The sequence below is a fragment of the Dermochelys coriacea genome, chromosome 1 (genome assembly GCF_009764565.3).
Source record: "Dermochelys coriacea isolate rDerCor1 chromosome 1, rDerCor1.pri.v4, whole genome shotgun sequence".
In the NCBI taxonomy this organism is placed as follows: domain Eukaryota; kingdom Metazoa; phylum Chordata; order Testudines; family Dermochelyidae; genus Dermochelys; species Dermochelys coriacea.
In genome coordinates, this window is record NC_050068.2 from 295778926 (window position 1) to 295791826 (window position 12901).

At 44.5% G+C, this 12901-nt stretch overlaps 1 long non-coding RNA gene across 2 annotated transcripts in view; it reads right to left on the reverse strand.

Moving 5' to 3' along the window:
• Positions 1-619: 619 nt before the first annotated feature.
• Positions 620-12901, reverse strand: part of LOC122456175 — a 29652-nt gene continuing 17370 nt past the window's right edge. Inside the window, exons 2-4 of one of the 2 annotated variants that reach the window (XR_006274879.1) lie at positions 3881-3991; positions 1201-3795; positions 620-1130 (exon numbers count right to left, since the gene is read on the reverse strand). This is a non-coding gene — a long non-coding RNA (uncharacterized LOC122456175). Of the gene's footprint in view, positions 3796-3880; positions 3992-12901 lie in introns of both variants that reach the window. The other variant, XR_006274877.1, reaches the window with a different exon arrangement.

Below are 12901 nucleotides of genomic sequence, written 5' to 3' on the forward strand. Positions count from 1 at the left end.
GACATTTGAAAGTCCATAGTCTGGGGGCATTTCGATCTAGGGATTTAGGTCAGGCCTAGCAGTGGGATTACTTGTGAGGGTGGAAAGCATGATTTTGCAACTAGTGTAGAAATATATACACAGATCTATTTCTGTATCACTAAAATAGAGCCACTTCTGGAGCTAGGGAGATGAAACCCAACCAGCGCACACTGCCCTACACAACAGCAGGGAGATATTTTAGCAAAAGGATTTTGAGCAAACACCCTTCTTACAAAATGTATCTTTAATTTCCACACACAGCAAGCAAAACTCCAGTTTACAAGAGACTGGGATCATTCAAGATGAAGAGAACTATCTGATATGAACACATTCTTAACTTTCAGATTCTTCTGGTTCTTCTCAAGTTACCAAACATTAGCAACTTAGTGTAATTTTGGATCTCACTTTCTGCAGATTCCATTCAGAACAACAACATAATAAACTGCTTCTGTAAGAAAGTACTTTAAAGCATGATCCATTGGCTCCAATAGGCCAAAGCCTTAAGTGGGAAAAAAGCCACAGTCTTTTAGTGTTTAATTGTAAGAAATAAATAGGTTACAATAATAAACTCCAAAGACAATAGATTTCGTGAGGCTGATTCTCTCCCTCACCAGAGCACTGTACCATTTGGTTAAACAGGACACTTCCATTGAAGCAACCTCTACATGCATTCCTGTTTTAAATATGTAAGTAATCAGTGATGATGGACTGCAATAGTTTAATATCCTGCCCTTTTGTGTTACTCCTTATTTTGCCCAGATTTCGCTAAGAACAATTTTTCAGCTTTAATAGATGACAGGACATCTTGTCCATCGCACTGTCTATAGAAAACATCATTACGTAAGAGTCAAAAAAGAATTAGGTGCCCAATTCCTACTGAAAGTCAATGGGAGAGGGGTGCACAACTGCCCTTTAAAATCTCCCCTTAACATTGTTAGTAGTATTATTGAATTGATAAGCAATCCTTCTTTAAGATCCTGTACCAAAACACTGACCACCTCTAATCAGCAAAAGTAGCACAGTGCTAGTGCTGTTGACTGCAGAGGGGACAAGTCTGCACCCTACTTGAATGCACCCAGCTTGCTGAGAATGTTGTTTCGTATGCTCACCTTCTAGATGTGGGCTCTGAAGCAAAATGTGCTGTCAAGAGTACCAGCAACGTATACAGGATTTGCTCACCTTCTAGATGTGGGCTCTGAAGCAAAATGTGCTGTCAAGAGTACCAGCAACGTATACAGGATTTATGGAATGAGTAAATTTTATTCCAAGCCAGCTGAGGTTGAGTTCAAGTTTGGCCTCTTGGTTTTTGAGATGGAATGCACTGATTTGTGTCTCTGCTGGTGTTACTCACCATAGGGAAGGGTGGTAGAATCTGGCCCCACGGAAAGAAAAAAATCTTACTAATTCTACTTGGGGGGAAATATCCTCTCTCATGAGAAATCCTATTTTAATTTTAAACTTGTCCCCAAACCGTTAGAACATAATTGCAATGACTGGCAATGGCAGTCATGAACTGTTTTCCATAAACACTAATAGCAAATTATGTTGTATCTGTGTTTCCGATTTTCCATTTTGGGGTGATTTATCTGAACATGCAGGAAAATGGAGTGGGTGGGTGAGATTCTGTGGCCTGCATTGTGCAAGAGGTCAGACTAGATGATCGTAATGGTCCCTTCTGACGTTAATATCTATGAATCTATAAAATGACTGAAGAAAGAATAAATGCAAAGTATCAGCGAAAGAGCTTGCACATTGACTCACTCTGTAAAATTTTACCTCAGGCACAATAGCGGTAGCTTCACAGTTGCCCCCACAGCAGCCAGCTTTAAAGGTGCAGTACATAGCAAACAAACATCATGTGCTTTTAATTAGTTTGCTTGATGTAAATCACACTTTCTTAACTCAATAAAAGCTTTAAAAATATACCGGTTTAAGGCGTGGAATGACAGCTTCATATTTAACTCAATAGTTTCAGAGCTCACATATGGTCTTAAATCTTTCTCTATGGGTTTTTTTTTTCATTTTAAAACAGGTTTTAATTTGTGAGTGTGAATTTAGCATTTGTGCAATAGGTTGGTTTGACAGCCTGGGAAAATGAAGTGCTCCAGACAATGTTGCCTAGGGGATAAAACTCCTGACTGGGAATCCATTGGACCAGTCGCTCCGCCTCTCTATGCCTCAGTTTCTCCAACTGTAAAATGGTGACGATGCCTGTCTCCTTTCTGAAGTGTTTTGAGATCTAATGATGGAAAGAACTGTACATGAGCAAGGTATTATTATTTACTAACTAAACAGGTACAGCTTGGGAAGTAGCAGTACAAGTTTCCACTCCACTAATGTGGTTCAAACCTGACATTGCAGTACTATCTTTAGGTTTCAGAGTTTAGCTCATCCCCATCTCAGTACAACCCAGGACCTCTTTCCAGACACTGACAATGGCTATGCCAACTAGTACCAGTTGTGGTGTTCTTTTTTGAGAGACATTTAGCTATCTTCCCACTGGGAACTGCACTGAGGCCACCAAACAGACACCAGATGGTAACAAAGTTCAGTCACTACTAACGGGGGTGCATTTGCCCCTTATTTTTTCACTTTTAACTGGGATTTTAATATTAGAAGAGACAATGTGTTAGAGTCCAATCCAAAGCCCAGTGAAGGTAGTGGGAGCCTTTCCACTGAGTTAAATGGATATTGGATCAGGCATTAAGTGCCTTCTGTTACAACATTTACCTGAAAAATGCTGATTTTTTATAAACATTAGTGCCAGATTCTCAGCTACACGGTTTTACATCAGTGGGGGATTGGGGCCATTAAAGTGCTTGTTCTGAACTGTGGCTGCACAGTGGCAGAACATGGTGCTTTCATCACGAGTAACAACAACCTATTGCAGGACCGGACTTGGGAACCCATACTTCAAGATGGAGGAAACTGGACATTATGAGACTGGGTACAAAACAATTAAATCACCACCTCAACTACACCTGAAGTCAATGGAAGGTTTGCAGCTGTTCCATCACTTTCCCCCAACACCTCCATCAGCTGCACAAATTTTAGCCACATAGCAGCTCTTCTGCAGAAGGATTGGTGGCAGCTATATAGTGCCCTGGCAACACATCCTCTCCCCTCTTTGCACACCATTTCCTCAAACCCCGTTGCAGCATGATTCATGCCCAACTGCTCTGTGGAAAAGAGGGGAGCATATGGGCTACTGTATAAAGCTGGGCATTGGGCATAGTCATCAGTGATTTTTTTCATTTCAAATCATTCACAAGCTGCAATTACACTAAAAAGTCCATTGTTCATACTGTGGTTATATTACCGTGATCACAAAAGTGAAACAGAATTAAGCTTGCCTGTGCTTTCTTGACCTAGGAGCCAAGTATATCTGGCTGTGTCCCGAGCACTTAATAAAGCTGTCTATTAGTTTACAGCAGAGTATCTCTCCATATTGTTTGGGCAGGTATAATTTCACTGCATGAAAGCACAAGCTACAAACACAAAACTGTCATTACAATCTGTTGCTCTTTTACATGTGCTAGATCTGTGCAACCTTTTCTACTCAGCAGCTCAGTCATGGCCAGAGACTACCAGACTAGAACAATGAAAACAGAATCACCAGAGAGAAGATAAATGGCCACTGACCACCCCTGCTATGGCTCCCATTTTCATAGACTTGGCATGGTCTCATCCAAAGCCAATTTAACCAAGGCATGATGTTGCTGATACCATCTCTGCAGCTGTTGCTAGGATACTGGCCAGCCATAACAGCAACTCCTGAAGAATAGCAAAGTGTCAGTCTGGGTTGTCCTCCTGGGAAAATCACTGATGCTACTGGACAACACAGAGTCTTGTTTCTTACCTTTCTCACTTCACTTCTACAGGAGGTTCTATGTTAAAGCTGTTGATGCTGTTTCAATATGCCGCCAATGGCACTGGTTCCCCAATTGCCTGCTCACATTCATAGTCAAGCCTGTGGTATTTGACAGAAACAACATTTCCAGAGTATAAGCAAATAATTTTAAGAGCTGGTTTTTAGAAATCCATTTCTCATAGTGTATCCAGAGAAAATAAAGGGATTAATTCTCAGATTAAAAATTCTCTACAAAATTAAAGAAATAGCCTGTCTGATTAAATGACTACATAGGTCTAGCCTGTGTCTTTCTCTGTGCTGTTGCACCAGGGCAAGAGAAAATGCAAGGAGTTATTCTCCATTTCCCTCCACTCTCGGCCTACTGCCAGGCACAGCAGGAGTCCTTGCACCTAGGCTGCGCAAGGATGGCCCAATCCTGTTGGTACAATTCCTTGCAGAGCTCCTGCCGTAGAAGGGAGGCTAACCACTGCCAACACATGGCTGTGGCTTAATGTGACAACTTGTTTCCTTGTATTCTCCCATCTGTCTGTATTTACCTGTTGTCTCTTGTCTTATAGTTTTATAGTATGGTAAGCTGGGTGCAAGCAAACAAGGTGTGTTTTAACCTGGCTATCTGTAAATTGGACAAAGACTGTAGGCTATACTTATGGAATGAAGGACTCTATCTTGGGAAGCAGTAACTGAAAAAGATTTAAGAGTAATAGTGGATAATCAGCTGAACATGAGCTGCCAGAGTGACCCTGTGGCCTCAAGTAGAAGTAAAGAGGTTAGTTTACTTCTGTATTTGGCACTGATGCAACCTCTGCTGGAATACTGCGTTCAGTTCAGGAGTGTACAATTCAAGAAGGATGTTGAAAAACTGGAGAAGGTTCAGAGAAGAGCCACAAGAATGATTAAAGGATTAGTGATAGACACAAGGTGCTCAATATGTTTAATTTACACAAAGAATAAGTTAAGGAGAGATCTTATAAATCTGATCACAGTCTATAAGTACAGACATGGAGAACAAATATTTAATAATGGGCTCTTCAATCTAGCAGAGAAAGGTATAACAGGATCTAATGGCTGTAAGTTGAAGCTAAACAGTTCAGAAATAAGGTGTACATTTTTAACAGTGAGGGCAATTAACCACTGGAACAATTTACCAAAGGTCATGGTGGATTCTCCGTCATTGACAATTTATAAAGCAAGACTGGATCTTTGTCTAAAAGATCTGCTCTAGGAATTATTTTGGAGGCATTCTATGGCCTGTGTGGCTAGATGATCACAGAAGTTCTTTCTGCCCTTGGAATCTGTGAATCAATATAAGCACTTTTATACCAGTATACCTGCATCTATGCTAAAGAAAGGTTTCTGCTTTAACTATGTTATAGTTAAAGTAGCAAAACCTAAGTGTTATTACCAGGACTGGCTCTACTTTTTTTGCTGCCCCAAGCAAAAAATTTGCTGCCCCAAGCTCAGATAGGGTTGGGGCTTGCAGACGGCGCTAGAAATGGAGGCAGTGATGTCACCTTCTCCCAGCGCCTACAGGGGCTTTACCCCCTCCCTGTCCGGCCATGCAGAGAAGCCCCGATATAAGGGGTGGCACACGGCAGCACAGCAGCCAGTGCGCAGATGAGGCGAGGCAGCCCAGGCTCCCCGGCAGGACTTGCCTTCTCCTCCCTAGGTAGTGGCTAGACCCTGGCAGCTCAGCATCCCATGGCTGGGGCTTCCCCTTCCCGCTGCAGCCGGGGACGTGGCACCCTCACCCCATCTAAGTGGCGCAGCTCCGAGAGCGCAACTGCCCCGAAAAAAAAAAAAAAAAAAGGTGGCTGGAATGCCGCCCCTGGAAATGTGCCGCCCCAAGCACGTGCTTGCTTTTCTGGTGCCTAGAGCCTGTCCTGGTTATTACATAGCAAGGGTGTATAACAGGGTCAGGATTTCACCCTTCTTCTTGAAGTCAATGGGAGTTTTGCTACTGACTTCAGTTGGCCAGGATTTTACTCCAGGACTAGTCTGTACTAGAAGAACTATATGGGGGAGATTGCAAAGTGCCTCTCTGCCCAAAGCCAGTGCTATTAGTGGGAACAGCACAGCTGTGTAATCAGTTTTATGTGCAATAAATTTAAAGCATATAATTATTTAACATAAAAAATAAAATAGAGAAGGAGACCTTTTCTATAAAGTCACATATAATTCTGCAGAACAAACAATTTTTAAATGAAGTACAGTATATGTGGATTTTAAAATACTCCTTTAATAGTTTAACTTAGGTGTGTTTTAATTAAATCTACAGAAATATGAGTAAGTTAAACAATTGTTCAAGGGGATGCACAGATTTTTACTCTTGCACCTGACATGAGGATATGTTGACCCATGTTTTCTATATTCATATTATATTTTTCAATAGTTTTGAATGGTTTGTTTACAACCATTTAGCTGGGCTTTGAAGGGATATATTCAAGAAGGCACAATTAATAAGTTTTACAGATAGAGGTTATAAATGTAAATGATGTAATAAGCAGAAGACACATGGATCAATAAAGGTAAATGAACACAGAAAAAGTTACAGTCTATTATTACATTGATAGTTGGAAATCAAACTTGTATCAATACAATAAATCTATTTGTAAAAAAGTATTTTAACAATAGATGTGAGAGTACCGAAAAATCAGTATAATGTTTGTAGGTCTTTTAGTTTACATATATTTAATTTTTGTGTATTAGATTTTGAGACTTAGAAGATGGAGTGACATAGAGACAAATGGCATAGATACAAACAGTAAACATAGTTGTTTGAATTTACTGTTTCACATAAGCAATCACTACAAGCTGCTGTGCATTATGTAACATGGAAGGTGCTTGTTTGGTTTTTGTAACAGGTTACCACAACAAAGATATAACAGGAAGTGTAATCTGAGACACACATGTTCCAGGAGCAAAGCTGACTCAGAGATCTTTCATCCCCGTACAGCACACTTTGTTCCTGACACTGGGCTGTCAGTACAGCTCCCTTGGCAGATGGTGTATGCGGTGTCATTGGTGGAGGGAACTGTGCACTTGATATAATAGCAACTGAAGCCAAAATAAGATATACAGTACTTAACTTGCAATTGTAACTGTTCACTTCGCTGTTCAGGTAGTGAATCCACCAGATAAATGGTCTTATGGCTTGTCTACACTACCGTGCGGGGTCGATCTAAGATACGCAACTTCAGTTACGTGAATAGCGTAGCTGAAGTCGACATACTTAGATCTACTTATCGTGGTGTCTTCACTGCAGTAAATCGACAGCTGACACTCTGCCGTCAACTCCACTTGCTCTTCTCGTTCTGGTGGAGTACTGGAGTCAACAGGAGAGGACTCAGCAGTTGATTTATCACATCTATACTAGATAATCGACCCCCCTGCCAAACTGGATCAATCGCTGCCTGCTGAGCCAGCAGGTAGTGTAGACAAGCCCTTAGTATGACCATCCTCCACCCATCTTATTCCAATTGTTTCAAACATGTTCAGAAGTCCCTGGGAAAGTCATGTAGCTCTTATTGTGGCAGGAGAAGATCTCCTAATTTTGTAGGCAGCTCAGCCAATACCCTTCTTTTCATAGAATCATAGAATATCAGGGTTGGAAGGGACCTCAGGAGGTGATCTAGTCCAACCCCCTACTTAAAGCAGGACCAATCCCCAACTAAATAATCCCAGCCAGGGCTTTGTCAAGCCTGCCCTTTGTCAAGCCTGACCTTCTAAGGAAGGAGATTCCACCACCACCCTAGGTAACTCATTCCAGTGCCTCACCACCCTCCTAGTGAAAAAGTTTTTCCTAATATCCAACCTAAATCTCCCCCACTGCAACTTGAGACCATTATTCCTCATTCTGTCATCTGCTACAACTGAGAACAGTCTAGATCCATCCTTTTTGGAATCCCCTTTCAGGTAGTTGAAAGCAGCTATCAAATCCCCCCTATTCTTCTCTTCCGCAGACTAAAGCAATCCCCGGTCCCTCAGCCTCTCCTCATAAGTCATGTGTTCCAGCCCCCTAATCATTTTTGTTGCCCTCCGCTGGACGCTTTCCAATTTTTCCACATCCTTCTTGTAGTGTGGGGCCCAAAACTGATACAGTACTCCAGATGAGGTCCCACCAATGTCGAATAGAGGGGAATGATCACGTCCCTCAATCTGCTGGCAATGCCCCTACTTATACACCCCAAAATGCCATTGGCCTTCTTGGCAACAACAGCACACTGTTGACTCATATCCAGCTTCTCATCCACTGTAACCCCTAGGTCCTTTTCTGCAGAACTGCTGCCTAGCCATTCAGTCCCTAGTCTGTAGTGGTGCATGGGATTCTTCCGTTCTAAGTGCAGAACTCTGCACTTGTCCTTGTTGAATCTCATCAAATTTCTTTTGGCCCAATCCTCTAATTTAGGTCCCTCTATATCCTATCCCTACCCTCCTGCATATCTACCTCACCTCCCAGTTTAGTGTCATCTGCACACTTCCTGAGGGTGCAATCCACACCATCCTCCAGATCATTAATGAAGATATTGAACAAAAGTGGCCCAAGGACCGATCCTTGGGGCACTCCACTTGATACTGGCTGCCAACTAGACATGGAGCCATTGATCACTACCTGTTGAGCCCGACAATCTAGCCAGCTTTCTATCCACCTTATAGTCCATTCATCTAGCCCATTCTTCTTTAACTTGCTGGCAAGAATACTGTGGGAGACCGTGTCAAAAGCTTTGCTAAAGTCAAGGAACAACACGTCCACTGCTTTCCCCTCATCCACAGAGCCAGTTATCTCGTCATAGAAGGCAATTAGATTAGTCAGGCATGACTTGCCCTTGGTGAACCCATGCTGACTGTTCCTGATCACTTTCCTCTCCTCTAAGTGCTTCAGAATTGATTCCCTGAGGACCTGCTCCATGATTTTTCCAGGGACTGAGGTGAGGCTGACTGGCCTGTAGTTCCCAGGATCCTCCTTCTTCCCTTTTTTAAAGATGGGCACTACATCAACCTTTTTCCAGTCATCCGGGACCTCCCCCAATCGCCATAAGTTTTCAAAAGATAATGGCCAATGGCTCTGCAATCACATCTGCCAACTCCTTTAGCACTCTGGGATGCAGCGCATCCAGCCCCATGGACTTGTGCTTGTCCAGTTTTTCTAAATAGTCCAGAACCACTTCTTTCTCCACAGAGAGTGGGTCACATCTTCCCCATGCTGTGTTGCCCAGTGCAGTAGTCTGGGAGCTGACCTTGTTCATGAAGACAGAGGTAAAAAAAGCATTGAGTACATTAGCTTTTTCCACATCCTCTGTCACTAGGTTGCCTCCCTCATTCAGTAAGGGGCCCACACTTTCCTTGACTTTCTTCTTGTTGCTAACATAACTGAAGAAACCCTTCTTGTTACTCTTAACATCTCTTGCTAGTTGCACCTCCAGGTGTGATTTGGCCTTCCTGATTTCACTCCTGCATGCCCGAGCAATATTTTTATACTCTTCCCTGGTCATTTGTCCAGTCTTCCACTTCTTGTAAGCTTCTTTTTTGTGTTTAAGATCAGCAAGGATTTCACTGTTAAGCCAAGCTGGTCGCCTGCCATATTTACTATTCTTTCTACACATCGGGATGGTTTGTCCCTGTAACCTCAATAAGGATTCTTTAAAATACAGCCAGCTTTCCTGGACTCCTTTCCCCATCATGTTATTCTCCCAGGGGATCCTGCCCATAAGTTCCCTGAGGGAGTCAAAGTCTGCTTTTCTGAAGTCCAGGGTCCATATTCTGCTGTTCTCCTTTCTTTCTTGTGTCAGGATCCTGAACTCGACCATCTCATGGTCACTGCCTCCCAGGTTCCCATCCACTTTTGCTTCCCCTAATTCTTCCAGGTTTGTGAGCAGCAGGTCAAGAAAAGCTCTGCACCTAGTTGGTTCCTCCAGCACTTGCACCAGGAAATTGTCCCCTACTCTTTCCAAAAACTTCCTGGATTGTCTGTGCACCGCTGTATTGCTCTCCCAGCAGATATCAGGGTGATTGAAGTCTCCCATGAGAACCAGGGCCTGCAATCTAGTAACTTCCGTTAGTTGCCGGAAGAAAGCCTCGTCCACCTTATCCCTGTGGTACGGTGGTCTATAGCAGACTCCCACCACAACATCACCCTTGTTGCTCATGCTTCTGAACTTAATCCAGAGACACTCAGGTTTTTCTGCAGTTTCATACCAGAGCTCTGAGCAGTCATACTGCTCTCTTACATACAATGCAACTCCCCCACCTTTTCTGCCCTGCCTGTCCTTCCTGAACAGTTTATATCCATCCATGACAGTACTCCAGTCATGTGAGTTATCCCAGCAAGTCTCTGTTATTCTAATCACACCACAATTCCTTGACTGTGCCAGGACTTCCAGTTCTCCCTGCTTGTTTCCCAGACTTCTTGCATTTGTGTATAAGCACTTGAGATAACTTGCTGTTTGTCCTGCTTTCTTAGTATGAGGCAGGAGCCCTCCCCTCTCACGCTCTCCTGCTCGTGCTTCCTCCCGGTATCCCATGTCCCCACTTACTTCAGGGCTTTGGTCTCCTTCCCCCGGTGAACCTAGTTTAAAGCCCTCCTCACTAGGTTAGCCAGCCTGCTTGTGAAGATGCTTTTCCTTCTCTTTGTTAGGTGGAGCCCGTCTCTGCCTAGCACTCCTCCTTCTCGGAACACCATCCCATGGTCAAAGAATCCAAAGCCTTCTGACACCACCTGCGTAGCCATTTGTTGACTTCCATAATTTGATGGTCTCTACCCAGGCCTTTTCATTCCACAGGGAGGATGGACGAGAACAACACTTGCACCTCAAACTCCTTTATCCTTCTTCCCAGAGCCACATAGTCTGCAGTGATCCACTCAAGGTCATTCCTGGCAGTATCATTGGTGTCTACATGGAGAAGCAGGAAGGGGTAGCAATCAGAGGGCTTGATGTGTCTCGGCAGTCTCTCCATCACATCGTGAATCCTAGCTGCTGGCAAGCAGCAGACTTCTTGGTTTTCCCAGTCGGGGCAGCAGACAGATGACTCAGTCCCCTTGAGGAGAGAGTCCCAGACCACCACCACCTGCCTCCTTCTCCTTTTCTCTGGGTAATGCCTAGAAATTGCGTGCAATATGAGAGATTATATTCTCTTCTCTTTGGTCCTTTTGCACAAATGGGACCTAGTGCAAATGGGATGGAATCTGGGCCTCTCCCGCCTGCTGGGAGTTACCATGTTGTAGGGGAATCCCTAGCAGGTGTAGATGAGAAGGTTACTCACCCTGTGCTGTAACCGAGGTTCTTTGAGATGTATCTCTCTTGTGGGTGTCCACTTGAGGCGATCGTGCGCCGCTGCACATCTAGTCAGAGAATTTCAACAGTAGTGCCCAGTCTCGTGCCGGCAGTGGTAGTTAACAAGTGCTGTGCAACAAACCTCCCCCAGTTCTTTCTCTATCACTGAAATCCTTGTGAGAACTCTGAAGTAAAGGGGAGGAGAGTGGGTAGTGGGGCACCTGGAATTGGGGTAAGGCTCTCAGACCCTCGATCAAACCCTCAAATTTGATGTTTCAATCCAGATTGTTGCAACATAGGAGGTTGAGATGGGAGTGGCCTATGTCTTGTGGGTATGCGTTGGGGCAGCTGCCCCACACAGGGAGAAAAAGGGGTTAAAAGAAGCACCAGGGAGGCTGGGCAGAACCCACGAATCAGGAAAGGGATTATTGAGCCCACCAATGGGGGAAGGCTTGCTGGAGCAACCAATCAGGGCTGGCAAGGGCCATATATAAAGGGCTGCTCAGCAGAGCAAAAGGGAGTCTCTCCCTGGAAGACAAGGGAGGAGGACTGGCTGCCTGAAAAAGCACCATTGATAGAGCAGTGCTGGGCAGGGGCAGCAGAGTGTGAGGGTGAGCTGCTGGCTGACCACTGCTAGGCTGGGGCCTTGCTACAAGGGCTGAGGGTATGTCTACACAATGAAATTAGGTCGAATTTATAGAAGTCGGTTTTGTAGAAAGCGTTTTTATACAGTCGAGTGTGTGTGTCCCCACACAAATGCTCTAAGTGCATGTACTCGGCAGACTGTGTCCACAGTACCGAGGCAACCGTCGACTTCTGGAGCTTTGCACTGTGGGTAGCTATCCCACAGTTCCCGCAGTCTCCACTACCCGTTTGAATTCTGGGTAGAAATCCCAATGCCTGATGGGGCTAAAACATTGCCGGAGGTGGTTCTGGTTACATATCGTCAGGCCCTCGTTCCCTCCCTCCCTCCGTAAAAGCAAGGGCAGACAATCATTTTGCACCTTTTTTCTTGAGTTACCTGTGCAGACGCCATACCATGGCAAGCATGGAGCCCGCTCAGCTAACCATCACCATATGTCTCCTGGGTGCTGGCGGACATGGTACTGCATTGTTACACAGCAGCAGTTTATTGCCTTTTGGCAGCAGACAGTGCAGTATGACTGGTAGCCGTCATCAACGTAGTCCTGGGTGCTCTTTTAACCTGGTGCCTGGGCAAACATGGGAGTGACTCAGCCAAGTCATTTCCCTTGTTTCATCTCATGGAGATAGAGTCCTACCAGCAGTGCACTGTCTTTTAATCTGCAGCTAGCAGAAGACAATGGCCAGTAGTCATGCTGCACCGTCTTCTGCCGAGCACCCAGGAAGTGACAATGGCTAGTGGTCGTACTGCACAGTCTGCTGCCAGCAAGATGTATAAAGATAGAAGAAGTGGCTCAAAACAAGAAATAGACCAGATTTGTTTTGTATTCATTTTCTCCTCCCTCCCTCCCTCCCTCTGTAAAATCAATGGCCTGCTAAACCCAGTTTTGAGTTCTATCTTTGAGGCAGCCATTCAGTTTCTCGCAAAGCTACCCCCTTTGTTGATTTTAATTCCCTGTAAGCCAATCCTGTAAGCCATGTCGTCAGTCGCCCCTCCCTCCATCAGGGCAACAGCAGACAATCGTTCCGCGCCTTTTTTCTGTGCAGACGCCATACCACGGCAAGCATGGAGCCCGCTCAGATCACTTTGGCAATTAGG